Source organism: Desmodus rotundus, chromosome 13, assembly GCF_022682495.2.
Source record: "Desmodus rotundus isolate HL8 chromosome 13, HLdesRot8A.1, whole genome shotgun sequence".
NCBI lineage: Eukaryota > Metazoa > Chordata > Mammalia > Chiroptera > Phyllostomidae > Desmodus > Desmodus rotundus.
The window spans coordinates 63,139,485-63,153,295 of NC_071399.1; positions in this window are offsets into that span (position 1 = coordinate 63,139,485).

The following is a 13,811-nucleotide window of genomic DNA, read 5'->3' on the forward strand; positions in this document are numbered from 1 at the left end:
CAATGAATTATTTATACCATGTTTTACCTCCTCTATCATTTACTATCAAAAAGCATCCTATTTTCGGCCTAAGATACACCTAAAATGTCTATAGAATGTTCTCCATAACATGGATATTTTTTATATTTGAGATAATCAAACATGTTTGAATTACTTAGCTTTTCTATGTATTAAAATAAAAATAATGTTTTTCCTATGTTTCCAGATTGTCCTGTTTTGAAATTCTACTGTATATTCAGATGAGATCGGGCATGTTCAGGGTGGTATGGCCATAGAGAAACTCTACTGTATATTCAAAATGAACTATTTACAAATTAGGAATACAAAGAACTACATGTATCTGCCTCTACAAATTGATCATGCTAATATTCTAAATATTTAAAAATATATGTATACATTAATATTAACTTTGAAGTGCCTATTGGATATTCAAATGAAGGTTTGAGTATGAGTTTCAATATACACATATGCAATTAAGGGGAGACGCTCTGGATAGATATATGTAAACTTGGGTATTCTCTGAGAATAATCACATCAAGTTGAGTGTTGCAGATTAGAATGCCAAATGAGTGAGTGTAGCTAGAAATAGATGAGGCCCAAAGCACAAACTCTAGAGTGCTCCAGAGTTTAGAAGTCGGGTAATAAGGGCAAGCAGCACAGAAAGATGAGAAGAAATCTCAGTGAGATAGGAAAAACAAAATAAAATAGAAGATAACATTAGGTTGGCCAAATAGCCCATGTGTTTTTTGTGTAAAATAAAAGACACATTTCCACCAGTAATTTTATTGATTTGGATATTTTGAGTATGTCACCTATCTCCCATCTGGGTTGATTGTTCTCAATTAATGTCTGGATTTGATAGCCATCAACTTCAACTGGTCTACCCGACCATGGAGCATCATCCTCTGAGAAATTTCCAGCACAAAACTTTGCAAACCAATTTTGATGCATTTGATCAGTCACAGTATCTTCTCTGTATGCTGCACAAATCCTTGTTTGTATTTCAGTAGTGGTTTCACCTTTCTCAAAGTAATAAAGTACAATACGGCAAAAATGTTGCATATTTTCTTCCATCTTCAATATTAAAATGGCTACACAATAAATCACTAATTTTGATAAGTTTTTAAAAATGCATGCTGATATGACAGCTGTCACAATGCACCCTAACAAAATTGTTTTAGATGAAGTTAAAGACAACTAAGCTCTACTAGAGGCATCTTACAGGAAAAAAAAGTGAATGAACTTTATGGCCAACCCAAGAGTGTGGTATCTTGGAATTAAGGTAAAAGATATGTTTCAAGAAGCAAGAATTATTAGCAGCGTTAAGTGGTAATGCAAATTAAGTGAGAACAAGGACTGAGATTTGGCGATTTTATTTAACAACAGTGGAGATATTTGGCAACCTTGCTAAAAGTAGATTCATTAGAAAGGTAGGAGGAAATAGCCACTTGAAATGAATTTAAGTAATAACAGGAGAGAAATTTGAAATAGTGACCATAGAGAACCCTTCTTAGGAGTTTATACAGTTGAAATTTAGTTCATTATTATATGTAAATTTTGTAATATTCAAAAACTTTTATTATAGTAATAACCTGCATTTATAGGATTTTTTAAAAATACTATTTTTATAGAAATATAACATTTCCATAAATATAAATAAAATATAATCATGTAGCAACTAAAGTATTATAAAATTAAAAATTATGTATGTTGATATGTTTCATGGGTTATTTAAATTGTTAACACTCTACTAGACAGATCCCACCCTTTTTAATATTGAATAGCATTATAGTATAGGATAGAAAATATACTGAATACAATTTCAAAGGTGCTTGTTATTTTTTAAAGGGAATCTTTCTTAGGGAACAGAGGCATTCAGGATATTTCATCAAACTGAAAGCAATCTAAGATATTAATTAGAGCAGTAATGGAGTCCAAAGCTAGCAGTGGGTTTGTAGAAGGTTCAGGCTACAGCCCCTACTGTACTAGAATTTTTTTCCTATGAAAATACCCACTGTATTGTGATAAGTTCCAACAGAAAAACTACAACATAGAAACCTAAGTTTCTGCAGCCAGACCAAGCTGTCTGAAACAGATAAATTATGCATGTGAGACACAACTGAGGGTGTCCTACTGGACCTTTATAGCGACAGCGCATCTGGCTATGGCACAGGAAATGACCACATGGCCAGAACTACATTATCATGATTAGTGTTCCATGAGAAATACTCATTTATAAGAACAAGCTGCCTAACAATCTACTGATGGATACGAATAGTACATCCAGGATTGGGTACCAGCAATAGGCGACAGATGCTACACATGTTATTTACCCATGTGATACTGTGGCTATAAGGGGATCCTTTCATCCAGATGACAGAGAAGTATAAAAACTAAACTGGTTTCAGAGAGAGTTCAGCTCAGTTTCTGGGTGAAAGCATGAAACAGACTACTGATACATTAATCACACTAAAATAGAAAATTAGTACATTCAGAGCAGCTCTGATGATAGCAGTAAAGTAAGATCCTCCCAAAAGACAAAGTTTAGGTTATGAGTATGTTTGTATGGAAAAACAAGTGATTTAAATAACATATGGAGTTACGGACAATGGCAAATAGCCTGACAAGTTGATGTGAATCCCAGCAGGAGAAATATTCAAAGATATATTGCAGCAGTTCTGTGGAAAAAGACTTCATGGAATAAGCACCGGGTACCAAGATCTTTTTAGTGCCTGTTAGTACTCATCAGAGAGCAGCCGTATTAGATAATGCAACCACATAAAAAGAATGAACTGACCAGTTAGCCTCTATCAACAGCCACTCTGGGCTAGTACAATGTGTGCACAAAAGAAATGCCCCTGATGGCAGAGGTGAGGATTAAAAACTATACCAAAACAGGCTTCTCCTCATCAAGACTGGTTCAGCTACCTCCACCACTGAATGTACAAACTTCCAGCTTTAGGGAAAATGTTAAGACTCTGATAGGGCATCATCATTTTAGATCATTCAATGATTTATTTTGTATAGAACTGAAACACATTCTACATATGTTTGTTGCTTCAGGCCATAAGGAAGGACCCAGCATCACTACTTATGTTGTTCAAGATTCTTCCGTATCCACCAACGTGGGATTCTGCATAAAGTCACATTGAATCAAGGAACCCATTTTACAGGGGAAAAAAGAAATAAAACAGAAAAAAAATGGTATGGCAGTGGGACTGTGGAATCCACTGGTTCTTTACTTAGTACTGCCAATCTTTAAAAGTGGTTGAAAGATATTTTAAAGGTACACATGTTTCTATGGTTGATTAATATTTGGCAAAGGGGGCATGAGCATACAATGGAGTAAAAATAGTCTCTATAATAAATGGTGTTGGGAGAACTGGACTAGTACATGCAAAAAAAAAAAAAAAAAAAAAACCTAGACTACCAACTCACACCATACACAAGAATAAACTCAAAATGGATAAAAGACTTAAATATAAGTCATGATACTATAAAAATCTTAGAGGAAAACATAGGCACTAAAATTTCAGACATCCCACATAACAATGTTTTTGCTGACATATCTCCTAGGGAAAGGGAAATAAAGGAAAACAATAAACAAACAAGACTACATCAAATTCAAAACTCTTCACAGGTTAAGAAAACCAACATCAAAATGAAAAGGGAACCCACTATGGGAGAACATATTTGCCAATGATACTTCGGACAAAGATTTAATCTTCAAATTATATAAAGAACTCATATGACTCAACACCAGGAAGACAAACAATCCAATTAAAAAATGAGCAAGGACCTGAATAGACACTTCTTTGTGGAGGACATACAGAGGGCCCAAAGACATATGAAAAACTTCTTGACATCACTAGCCATCAGATGGATGCAAATTAAAAGCACAATGAGATATCGTTTTGTACCTGTCAAAATGGCTCTTATTAATAAATCAACAAGCAACACATGCTGGCACGGTTGTGGGGAAAAGGAAACTGTGAACTGTTGGTGGGAATGCAGACTATGCAGCCACTGTGGAAAACAATATGGAATTTCCTAAAAAAAAAATTAAAAATGGAACTACCTTATGACCCAGCAACTCTACTGCTGGGAATCTACCTTCAAAATATTGAAACACCAATTCAAAAGAACCTATGCCCCTCTATGTTCATAACAGTGCTATTTATAATAGTCAAGAGTTGGAAATAGCCTAAGTGCCCATCAGTATACGAGTGAATTAAAAAAACTGGTACATTTACACAATGGAATACTATGCTTCAGAAAGAAAGAAGGAATTCCTACCTTCTGAGACAGCATGGGTGGAACCAGACACTATTATATTAAGTGAAATAAAGCTGTTGGTGAAAGATAAATACCATGTGATCCCACTTATAAGAGGAATCTAACAAACAAAGTAAACTATTGAGTGAAATAGAACCAGAGGCATAGAATCATGAAATAGACTGGCAGCTGTAAGAGGGGACGATGGAAGTGGAGACTGTTTGAAAGAAGGTGAAGGGAATAGTCAAAGAACCTATGTGAAGGACCCATGGACATGGACAATAGGATGAGGATTGATTATTGAAGTGGGGGGCGGGCTGGCTGAAGGGGCGTGTAAGGGGAAATAATTGAAACAACTGTAAAATATAAAAAAGGTACATTTAAGGTGCTCGATTGAAGATAATATCATGAAGGATGGGATGCTGTTCTTCAAGCTGCAGGACACACCCTTCCTCAATGACCAATAAATGTTGCTTTGTTCCCAATTGAAAGCATAAAACATACGCATGAGAAATGAGAGATGGAAGAGGGGTTATCTACTAACTATCATTTCTGATTTATTGTCTCCTGGGATACTTGTGTTTCTGGTCTCTGGGAATTTACAGACACTTCTCCCCAAAGGGGAAATTCTACAACAGACACAATGCAGATCTCCTGATCTTTAGTCTGCGATTGCTGCCCGATGTCTTGGACTTTTTTTTTTTTTTTTTTTGCCATAATGGCAGCAGGCAAAATTGAGTTTCCATCTTGAACTGGATAATTAAGTCTGATAGGATGAAAGAGGGTGCTCTTACCAAATGAAGGTAGTGGAAAATAGGTGTGGCACCTATGTGATCAATTAGGTATCTCTCCGTTCTCTCTCTCTCACGATTTTCATAGTAGATGGGTAAGCACAGCACTGTTACTGGACCACAGTCCAATAAAAATATGGAAATCAAAGGCTCGAAATTATTAGAAATTTGTCATTCCCACTCCCTTCAGGAAAGTCACCTAGAACAGCAAAGATGTTTGCTGAGGGTAAAGTTAATCTAGAATGGGCACTAGAGGTGGGAGATGATTATCAGCAGCAGCTAACAGAAGTAAAAGGTCTATAGTCCATTCCACTAACTGTCCTCTTGCAAATCTCCCCAGGAAAAAAGAAACCAACAAGAATCTTATCTAGTGGGCTGTATTTATTTTTTTAAGCAAGTGGACACAGTGGTACAAGGCTTGAACTGCAGATGATAATTGAACGCAAAACCAGATTTCCTCCTTCAACAGCTATTCTCCTGCTGCCAGGAAAGTTAATGGCTAACAGGCCACAACTCAGTCTCTCTGAATACATTTCTTTTAGCCAAAGGATCTGCCTAACATAATATGTCCTTTTACTTGGTGAAGGCCAAAGTCATGACTGGTTGAGTGGGTATAGAAATGTATAGGCCACTTTTTTCTATATAAGGAAACTTTGACAGAACTCAGAGATCCCTGAGTAGCATGTGGTTTTCTTCTTTTGTGGCCACACCATAATCCATCATCTTTCACAGGTCTTTCAGAGTACTTCCCAAAATATATGTCCATTCAAATCTCTATCTTAGAGTCTGTTGCCAAAGTAAGGCAAAAGTGTATAACTAAATTATGATATCGAACCTAATTCACAGTAAAAAAAATATTGTATGTATTTACTTTAAAAGAAGAAAAAACACACAAGATTTACCATTATTTCTACTTCTAGTCAACATTAGACTGAGGTTCTATCCAAAGCTGTGAGTCAGGAAAAATAAAGTCATGGGAGAGGAAAGGAAATTTAAAGACAGGATTTTCCCCTCAAGAGAAATGTAGATTATTAGGGCAATTTCCCTTATTTGAAGTTTTCAAGGCATTTAAGAAACTAATGAACCTAATTCTGTGACGATTACACTTACATTATGTATTCAATAGTAGCATATATATGTATAATCTTCCAGATCAGCAGTCTGAAGTTCAAAATGTCCATACATTTTTGAATGGGCATGATTTACAGAACATGATTTAGGGTTGTTTTTTTTTTGACAATAAAGTCTTTCTTGTCAACCATTAAAAAATGTAAGATCATTTCCATTTATCTTGAATGGAAGTGTAATATGGCACTCAATTTTATCTAATATATGTAGTTTGTAGAAACTATTTAACTATTGATATTAATAGTTTTCTGTGAAAGTAGCCATTGTTTTTTTAGTTACTAAAAAGGATAAACGTATTTTCTGAGACATATAGGAAGCAAAAAAAGTAGAGATGATAAAGGTATTAACTTTTATTTAAATGATTTGTTAATCTTTAAGGAAAAATAATAACCTCAAGTTCTAACTATTATCACAGCATCCTTTAAATGAAGAAAGTTTGATCTAAGAGACACTATTGACACAGAATAAGCTTAACTGTTAAAGCTTTGGTATTTGAACTCGGAATCATTTAGTTTTATTATCATGACCCTTTAAAACTCCCTATTGAACCATTCATAAAATGAGAGACTGAAGAGATTTTAAATGAACTATATACATGAAGACAACACTTCAAATTATGTAAAAAATATTATTTTTTCTTATGAATGTGGAGGACAAACATGTTTTTCAAGAAGAAAATTTTATATGGGGATAAACACAGATTGTTTTAATGACCTAATAATTACTATCTTTCTTTTGGTCACCTTCTTTTATATTTTCTGCCAAAATTATATCTTTTTCAATATGGTGCTTGTAGTTGGCCTATCCTAACGATCCAAGCAAGTCCTGAAGGCCTCTGAATCCTTTGCTGTGGTATGTAATTACATTAAAAAAAATTCATCTCTGGTGAAATGCCCTCAAAATATGGTTAACTTTTACTATCTGAATTCTTGGAGGTACCCAGTCCTGTTCTGAGTTTGGCTCCTCAGCTGTCTTTTGATTATGTAAATTGACAATTTTCATCTAGCTAACTGTTCTTTTATTAAGAAACACAGCATTATCCCCTGGTGTTGGAACCAAAGAACCCAGGTACAATAAAAATGAAATATAATTATGTACTTATGGGGATAATGGTGTTTTGTTCATTAATAAGGAACAGAAATAAACAAGAATCTATTTTGTTCATATATATACTTTACTCAAAAAGACAAGATATATCTGGACATTGCTCTGAGGTACTCTCACTATGGAAGCCGGCATAAAATAAATAGAATAAAGCTGGATGCAATTAAACAAATTAGCAGCATGTACTTTATCATCATTTGGTCTCTTTAGATTCACCCTTATCTTGCCAGGGTAACTACTTACAAGGTTTAATTCATATCAACTGTTGATAAGGCCTAAGTTCATAGGCAATAATATATCAGTTACTTAATTAAGATTGTTTTCTAAGAGAATATAGTTTTAAACAAACTGAACGACAGCATTTTTCAGAATTTCAAAGAAGGAAGGAAGTAATGGTGGAATGAGTATTATTAGCACTGCTATTTCTTGTCATGATCAGGGAAGAGAGTACAAAGAAGAACAATAAATCAAGAAGATGAATGTACTAATATTTCTAACTACATGCCAAGAATGTTTGGTATACTCCATGATATTCATGGAATGAACTAGAAATCTGAGGGCGAGGAGTGAGAGCTACAAAAATGTAACTTATCTCTATGATAAACCTGTTCTGTTGTGACTCTGGATGACAAGACCATCTTATTAAAGTTTAGAAATATAATTTATTTTCCTCTTAAACCATTGTATAAATAGTTCTTTAAATGGTTGTTACTGTGATACTATATAGTCAATGCTAATGCACAATGTTTTGCCACCAAATAAAAGTACGATTATCTTCAAAATGGCCTGATGCTAACATGCAGGTAAATTCCAGATGTTGCTTAATATTAGCATTTTAATTTTAGTGGAAAATGCTGTCAGCTTTGACATTCATCCTTTTTTACTTCTCTGTATTTATTTGCTCACACTCCTACATAATTACATATATGCAGGACTGCCTTACCCACTTGATTGTAATCTAATCTAATTTTTAAAAAAAGATCTTGTAGATCTTTGTATACTGAATCTTACCCCTGTAAAAACCTAGTACATTTTACTAAATTAAAAGTTTTAATACAGCCTTGATTGGTGTGGCTCAGTGGATTGAACACCAGCCTGTGAATTGAAAGGTAGCAGTTTGATTCCCAGTCAGGGCATTTGCCTGGGTTGTGGGCCAGGTGCCCAGTAGGGGGCATGCTAGAGGCAACCATGTATCTCTCACATGTTGATTTTTCTCTCTGTCTTCCTCCCTCCCTTCCCCTCTCTCTAAAAGTAAATAAATAAAATATTTAAAAAAAACCAAAAACATCTTAAAAAAAAAAGAATTGCCTGTGTTTAAAAAAAAAAAATTCTTAATACAAAAGAGTGACATCAGCAAAAATGGTAGAGTAGGCAGCTCCAAAATCTCATTCCTCTAGAGAAACATTGAGAAACAAACATAAACTCTCACAATCAATTTGTCAGACTTTCAGATAACAATCAAAGATTTATGGCAGCCAAGTGAATGCTGAATCAAAAAAAAGTTAACTTTAACATGCTCTGTCAAAACACCAGCTGAACTTATGCTAAGAAACAGAGACTTTTATGACCACATATGACAAATAAAATGCAGCCTTTGCAAAAAGGGTTAGAAAAGTCATTCAACAAGAGGGTAACTGTAGTCCTCACCGATCTAAAAGGGCAAACTCTAGGGAAAGGGGAGAATCTGGTTTCCAGAGTTACCATATTATAATAGTCAAATGTCCAATTTTCAACAGAAAATTATAGAATATACAAAAAACAGAAAAATATGATCCATTCTCAGGAAAGCTATTAATTGACAGATATTATCTCTCAAAAAGCTCAGAAAATTGACCTACTACACAAAAAGATTAAAACAACTGTTTTAAGTATGTTCAAAGAGCTAAAGGAAACAAGAAAAATGATGTAGGAAAAAATGAGAATAGTGATAAAGATGATAGAAATTTTAAAAAGGAATCAAATACAAATATGGATCTTAAAAGTATGATAACTGAAATAAGCATTTACTTGAGGGGATTAACTAGAGATTTTATCAGGCAGAAAAAAATCAGCAAACTGTGGGGCCTGTGTGGCACCATCAATAAGGCAAGTGTGTGTATTATGGGAATCTCTGAAGGAGAAGAGAGAAAGAGGTAGTAATAAACATTTGAGTAAATAAAGGTCCAAAATGTCCCAAAGTCCCAGAAATACACAAATCTGTACATTAAGAACTGCAATGAATCCACTACAAACAAGATCTGTGGTGAAACACATTGTAATCATACTGTTGAAAACCAAAACAAAAGAGAATTGAAAGCATCAGGGAAGAAGCTCTTTATCAAAATACAGAGATTTTCAGAATAGATTTTTAAAAATTATCTAACTGCATGCTATATACAAGGGATCTATATTCAATCTAAAGACACAAATAGGTTGATAATGAAAGGATTCAAAAAAAGTTTCCATGCAAATATTAACAAAAGGGTGGTAGAGTGGCTTTACTAATATAATTTTTAAAACTTAAGACAATACATAAAAAACTGTTACAAAAGACAACAAGCATTATATTTTTATGGAAAGATAAATTAATTAAGAAGATATAACAATTATAAATATATATGCACCAAATAATACATTCCTGAAAGATATGAAGGAAAAATTGAATGGAAAAATAGACAATAATGCAATACTACTTGGAGATGCCAATACTTCACCTTTGAGATTTATAGAACATCTAGACAGAGGGACAATAAAGAGAGAACTTGAACAACATTGTAAATCAACTAGACCTAAGAGACATAAGGAACATTGTACCTAACAGTACCAGTATACAAATCCTTCACAAGTGAACAGGGACTATTCTCTAGTGTAAACCATCTGTTAGGCCACAAAACATTGCCAATAGAGTTTTTGATATCAGATGAAGTATGTTCTCTAAATAAAATAAAATGAAGCTAGAAATCAATAACAAGAAAAAGTGAAAATTCACAAATGTGGGATATTTAACAACATATGCTTGGACGATCAATGAATGAGTCAGTGGAAATATCAAGGGAAACTAGAAAACAATTACATATGAATAAAAATGAAAACACAAATAAAAACTAATGATAGGAAGTAAAGATAATTCTCCAAAGGAAATGTATACCAGTAAACACCTCTATTTAAAAAGAGAATCTCAAATTAATAATTTATGCTTTACCAAACTAGAAAAAGGAGAGTATGATTACAGTAGATAAAAATAAAATAGAAAATAGAAAAACAGCACAGAGAATTGATACAATAAAAAACTGGTTCCTTCAAAAGGTAATAATTTTGACAAATCTTTGGCTAGACTAACAAAAAAAATGAAGATGCAAATTACTAAAACCATACTTGATTTTAGGAAATGTTTAAACATAGTAACATTGGTTTGGGGGAATAAATTAGTTGATTATAAAAATAAATCATTAGAAGCTGGGGTTACAATTTGATTGAATGGCAATCAACAACAATTTTTTAAATTATATGTTTTTATTTTTAATTTTTTAAAATTGATGAACCTAAATGAACCTTGAATAGTTTTTATAGATTCTCAAAATGTTATGTTATTGTCTGTGTTTTTCTGGTGCATCATGTTGGGTAAATTTACAGATCTCTTTATCTTTCAAGTAACATGAATATCATTTTAATCCATAATGATAAAAATTTAACATATGGAACTGTTTGCTATTTCAAGAAAATCCATTTTTCTTCTTTTCTACTGGTTAATATGTGTATGTATGTATGCATGTATATCTGTATATGTGTGTATACATATGAGGGGGAACCCCCAAAATAGAATTATCTTCTGGGGGACAGGCTCCTTGTACTACAGGCTTCCCCCACTAGGTGAGTGTTCTAGGAACGCATCTATATCAGTGTGCTAGCTGACATTGTTGTGAGAGGCTGCACTCATCTTCTGTGAATTTTTTTTAAGACTCTTTCAATGGTTTGCCCATTTCATGATGGGTGATTTATGAGTGTGCTTGTCCACACCACGCTGAGTGTTCAGCAGTTGTGGATCAGAAATGACATGACCCTAATGTCCCACCCTCCCTATTCATCACACCTCCCCCATCAAAATTTTCCCCTAGCAAATTTTTTTTTGTTTATTTCTCCACATGGGAAAAATCCTCTAAGGAAAACATTTTGAAGATGTGGAAGAGAGAAACAAAAATGGCAGAAGCACTAAAAGACATTAAAATCGACAAGTTCAAAAACTGTTTTAAGCAGTGGAAAAAATGTTTTAATAGGTCTATTGCATCAAATGAAGAATATTTTGAAGGTGACTGAAGTTTAAACGTAAGAATAAATACACAATTTTTTATAAATACATTTTGTTTTTTGGAGGGTCCCCTCTTGAATATAGTTCAGCTTCTTTCAGGCTCTTGGAATTTTTAATCAAGCCATTACAGGTATTTCTAAAAGTTTTATTTAAAAAAAATGCTTTTAGAGTGCTCTCTCATCTCCTAGAAAAGAAAAATATCTAATAGGGTTTTGTAGTAATTAGTCTCTGCTATTCATATTACCTGAACTATTTTTAAGAGTCATGTATAAATAATTAATTTTGTGTGTGCTTTCACAGATTAGCAAAGTTTTGAAAATCAGCATACTATCATGACAAATTCCCATTATATTTAAAGATACATCATATGAACATAGTAACTGTTATTATAAGGGGGAGAAATTACAAAATGATTACCTAGCTAATAATAATATAGATGAAACTAAATATTTATTATAATCCTCAATGGTCATTATAGTAACTAATGTGTAAAAGTTTACTATACTTAATGTCACTGCTAAAATTTGTGAGGAACATCAATCTCAATATCTCATGCTTACCTCTGGGATCATGCCATTTTAACTCTTGACTGTTGAGATCTTGTTCAATTTACTCCTTTTATAATGGGACTTTTAGGATGAATTTTTTTCATTTTGATTTTTAAATTAATAAAGTATAAAGAAATATAATTAGAGATATTTTGTAAAGAGAAGTTGCTAAACTACTTTTATACAAGATTAACCATAAAACCTAAAAAGCAAGTTACTCCTTTGTTATATTTATTTTTACTTATAGATTTGTGTTAAAAAGAAAAAAAAACAGACTATTATTGGAAATATAATCTAGTACTGAGGCCAGCAAATATTTTCTCTACAGATCCAGAGAGTAAATAGTTTAGGCTTTGCATATCATATAGTCTGTGATAAAACTACTCAACTTTGCCACGGTAGCATGAAAACAATCATAAGCATAGAAAAGAAATTCATGTGACTGTGTTCTAACAAAAATTCATTTTAGAAACAAAAGATGTACTTGATTTTCCCAATGATTCACAGTTTGCTGACACCTAATTTAGTGTTCTGTGAGATAATTGTTATTTAGGTACTGAGAAAACATTTTAGCATATTAATTTTATAGTTACATAATTATATCATTGACCTAACTTTAAATGATTTAAAGTATAACTTTTTGTTCATATTAAATAAAGATTTTCAAATACACTATCTCAATTGAACCCAAGACCAAGTGTATTGCCTAAAATTATTCAACAATTCATATTAAGCACAATTAAGGATTTATTTTGCTGTGTTGTTTTGAGATGTCTTCAAATTTATCTTTCGTGTTAACTGATTAAAATATTTCAGCCTTAAGTTAAGCATGGATAGTTGGCCAGTTTTGTTAAAATATGTTTGTAATTCAGACTTACTTGTCTTTGAAACTGGTGGTTGGGACTGATTCACTGGCATTGTTAATAAGCAAAGGAAAACTGCTCAAATCTTTCACATCTTACAGGGTTATTTTTGGATTAGTAGAGCCAGAAGGTCAGCATACAACTTCTATAAAATTATTGTTTTAAAAATATTTTTGAATGACTGTTCTATGTGAGGTGCTGAGGCAGATATAAAGATGAATGATGTCTTCTCTCATAGTATATAGTATTCTTGTGAGACTTCTTTGGAAGTAATCAACTTATGGTTCTATACTCATTGCAGAAGCTCATTCTCCACTGATATATTAAAGCCAAGTACTGGATTTTCCATCTGTCTTAGTTTTCCAAGGTAGCCAGCATACCGCTAATAATAATTTTCTCTTATCCTTTTCTCACTCTTGTGGAAGAATGCTGAGGGTTTTCAAAGATTTGCCTTACTACCGATATGTCTTCTGCTAAAAGCTACTTTTACTTCCTCTTCTCCATCTCCTCCTTACTTCTCATATTCCTGCCCACGTTTCCCTTCTCCTTCATTTTAAAAAACTCTCCTATTTCTTATAGCTATTAAATGGATATGTCTATTTCCTACTAGGGGTATCAATAAAAGAAAGAATGAGATGCTTAGAGAAACTATTTAAACATATACCATGAAGTAAGAAATCTTCAGAAACTTTTGCTGTAACATGAAAAGAAAGAGTGATTTTTCAACACTATGTTCATCTGAGCCCCAGTAATATATTTGTATTTGCTGTAAAAGATGGATAATCTAAACTTAAGAGTAGGTATATTTTATATTGTC